This window comes from Cebus imitator, unplaced genomic scaffold (genome assembly GCF_001604975.1).
Source record: "Cebus imitator isolate Cc_AM_T3 unplaced genomic scaffold, Cebus_imitator-1.0 Scaffold890, whole genome shotgun sequence".
NCBI lineage: Eukaryota > Metazoa > Chordata > Mammalia > Primates > Cebidae > Cebus > Cebus imitator.
The window spans coordinates 169958-174251 of NW_016108205.1; positions in this window are offsets into that span (position 1 = coordinate 169958).

Below are 4294 nucleotides of genomic sequence, written 5' to 3' on the forward strand. Positions count from 1 at the left end.
GGACTCCTGAGTCACTGAGGAATGAGCTTCAAGTTTCTCTTAGAATCTGTCCAAACAACTCCTCTACAAAGAATTCAAGTATCTGGTCTTAAGATGCCCCACCCACCCCACCATGGCCGGTGGTCACAAACTGGATGAGCTGCAATGTCTAGAGGATGACTTTTCACCTGCGTCCTCTAGTTTTGAGTCCCGTCAGGCCTTCAGTACCCTGCTTGGCACCCCCTCGCCCAGGGAGCCTTCCTGGTTTCTGGGTGGCTTCCTAGTGCTTTGTCCTTCTTTCACAGGACTTATCACTGCCTGGTGTTGCCCTTAGGATTTCATCTTCTCTTCCACACCAGAGGTAAGCTGCTAGGTGAGGGCACCGCAGTGCCTTCACCTTTGAGGTTGGTGTAGGCTGACTAAGGTACATGCAGGCAGTGAGCACTCTGACCACACAGTTCCTCTCCAGAAGTCAGCATTTCCCCAAGTGATGACCACGGAGATGGCATCTCTCTCCCTGTCTCCCAATGACAGGAGGTTGACCTGGAGCTCTGAGTGAGGCACTCGGTCCAGCCTGCTAGGTGTGGTGGGGGAACTAGGTGCCCTGGGGGTGATAGGGTGCAAGGGATGCTGAGTGCATGGGAGTAATCGAGTGTGGTGAAGGAGATTGGGTAAAGTGGGGGCAGCCAGGTGCAGTGAGGGTGATCAGGTGGGTGAGGTGATCGGGTTCTGTGGCCGTGAGGGTGATTAGGTGCAGTGGGGGCAACCCGGTCCGGTGAGGGTCATCAGGTGTGGTGGGAGGGACCGGGTACCCTGGGGGTGATTGGGTGTCCTGGTGGTCGCCGTGGCCCCGCCATGCTTTCCAGTCCACCCAACTCTGCCGATCGTGCATCACCAGCGCTGCCTGAGTGCAGGGTAGGGTGGCAGGATCCCCCCTTTCCCCTCCGCAACCCCTGGAAGCCTGGGCTGCGAAGGCCAGGGAGGGTCTCCATGAAGCGGGGTGAACAGGACCCAGCTATTCTCTGGGGCTCTGGGGCTGAGCCCCCGGGATGAAATGTAGCCCTATGTGCCTCCTAATGTTACAGACCTCTTTCCACTGTGATGCTTCAAGACCTCCCCCCATTGCCCTGTGTGCCACTGGGCTCGTAACTCAGGTGTGTGGTGTTTCCACAAGGTGGGCAGTTGTCATCACTACCTGTGTTCAGAACATTTTCACCATCCCCCAAAGAACCCAATACCCATGAGGAGTCACTCCTCATTCCCCTTTCTCCCCTGCCCGGCAACCACCAGCCTACCTTCCCTCTCTACCACAGTGCTCCATCTGGAAAGTTCATGTAAATGGAGTCACATAATGGGTGGCATTTTGTGACTGGCTTCTTTCACTTAGCATTTTTTCTTTCATTAGGTTAATCAGTGTTGAAGCATGCATCAGTACGCAAGCAATTTATTTTTACATTGAATGTGAATATACGTACAGTAACATTTCTTTCTTATTTGATAGGCATTTGAGTTGTTTTCACTTTTGGCTATTACAAATAATGTTGCTGTAAATATTTACATACAAGTTTTTGTAGGTCCACCTTTTCACATCTCTTGGGAGAATATGCCTGGGAGTGGAATTGCTGGGTGATGTAGCAGCTGTAGGCCTCCCGTGTTGAGGAACTGCCAGACTGTTTTCCAAAATGGCTGCCCCATTTATAATCCAGCTAAATTGCCCCATTTGGAGGGTCTCTGGTTTCCTTACAGAACCACTCAATCATGGTGTCAATACAGCTGGCAGTAAGAGTACATCATACAACTGAGGACCCTTTTTCTCTCACCACATTGACTAAAGCAAAGTCATTCTAGCACAGCCTTTGTAAACCTAAGCCAAGTGTTCTCTGATTTTCCTTCCAGTTTTCAAATCTAAACTTTCACTATCACTATTTCAACTTCAGCATCACAGCCTTTGTGCCACATTGACCTGCTTGAAGCCCTTCCTGTAAAGGCTCTTTTTGTACCTAAATCCTTGTTACACCAAAAGTGAAGCATTTCTTCCTGCATCATTGTTGAGCATTCCACACTGAAGCCCAGGCCCCCTGCCCTGTCCCACATGGCCTGTGTAGTGCCAGCCATAAATATAGACACAATGTGACTTATGGACCTTGCTTCAAATTCCAAGTGAAGAAAACAAGAGAGAAATGATGAAATCAGTAACAAAAATTATCAGTCTCTTTTCCTTAAATGTAGCATACTATATAGGTAATTACTTAAGAGTGTCAACTAAAGAGGAAGACTTACCTAACACTTTTAGGACACCTCTGCTCTTATTTTAAGAGACTAATAATTTGGACACCTTTCATCATCTTTGTAAATGGTTTTGTTTTTGTAACTGAAGTTCATGACATCATATGACATACAGAATAACAGAGCTAATAATTCTTTGGCCTGCTTTCTCACCCACATACTCCTTATAATTTATTTGGTTTTCAATGATTCAAGTAATAGGATCCTACCACTTCCTATTGGTAGCAGTTTTACAGTTTGGTGGTCCTAAAGGTTAGTTTTTCATGCCTAATATGCAGTTGGAGTAGTTTTTGTTTTTTGGGGTTTTTTACTCTTTAAGTTCTGGGGTACACGTGCAGAACATGCAGGTTTGTACATGGGTATGCACATGCCATAGTGGTTTGCTGTACACATCAACCCATCATCTACATTAGGTATTTCTCCTAATGCTAGCCCTCCCCTAGTCCCCCACAGCCCAACAGGCCCCAGTGTATCTCCTGTGATCATGTATTCTCATTGTTTGACTCCCACTTATGAGTGAGAACACACGGTGTTTGGTTTCCTGTTCTTGTGTTAGTTTGCTGAGAATGATGGTTTCCAGCTTCATCCATGTCCCTGAAAAGGACATGAACTCATCCTTTTTTATGCTGCATAGTATTCCATGGCATATGGTGTATACGTGCCACATTTTCTTTATCCAATCTGTCACTGATGGGCATTTGGGTTGGTTCCAAGTCTTCACTATTGTGAACAGTACCACAATAAACATACATGTACATCTGTCTTTATAGTAGAATGATATATAATCCTTTGGGTGTATACCCAGTAGTGGGATTCCTGGGTCAAATGAAATTTCTAGTTCTAGATACTTGAGGAATCACCACACTGTCTTCCACAAAGGTTGAACTAATTTACACTCCCACCAACAGTGTAAAAAGCATTCCTATTTCTCCACATCCTTTCCAGCATCTGTTGTTTCATGACTTTTTAATGATCACCATGCTAACGGCTTGAGATGGTATCTCATTATGGTTTTGCTTTGTATTTCTCTAATGACCAGTGATGATGAGCTTCTTTTCATATGTTAGTTGGCTGCATAAATGTTTTTTTTTGAGAAGTGTCCATTTATATCCTCCACCCACTTTTGATGGGCTTGTCTTTTTCTTGTAAATTTGTTTAAGTTCTTTGTATATTCTGGATATTAGCCTTTTGCCAGATGGATAGATTGAAAAACTGTTCTCCAATTCTGTAGGTTGCCTGTTCACTCTGATGATGTTTCTTTTGCTATGCAGAAGCTTTGTAGTTTAATTAGATCCCATTTGTCAAGTTTGGCTTTTGTTGCCATTGCTTTTAGTGTTTTAGTCATGAAGTCTTTGCCCATGCCTAGGTCCTGGCTAAAATCTACATAATATAGATGAGATTATAAATCTGAAGTTTTAACACTAACAAAAAGAAACCCAGGTCATCTTGCTAAGTCTTGTTTGTATTTTTTTCCTGACCGTCAGTAGAAAGGCAGTTGTATTTGGTTATGTTAGTCCCATCTATTTTTGTTAATTTTATTATTTGCAAAAATGTTTTGTATGCATTCTATTTCTAGAAAGATAATGGTGTAACTTTTTTGTTAAATATGGATATTATTTATGATAAAATGAAATGAGTTTTGTTTCTTTGTTCCCAATTAATGTACATCAATTTTAAAATACATTAAAGCAATAGCAAAGACAATAAAGAAATGCCATAGAAGTCTCTTTTAATGTTTACTTATAGAGATACACTGCTTCCTAAGGATCTATAAGGAAAGATGTGGACTTCAATTCTAAAATCATAGTTTTAAGATGTACCTAAAATTTAAGCAGCAAAAATTTTATTTATTTTTTTTCCATTTGTTTATTTTATTGCATTTTAGGTTTTGGGGTACATGTGAAGAACATGCAAGATTGTTCCATAGGTACACACGTGGCAGTGTGATTTGCTGCCTTCCTCCCCATCACCTACAACTGACATCTCTCCCCTTGCTATCTCTCCCCAGCTCCCCAACCCCCACCATCCC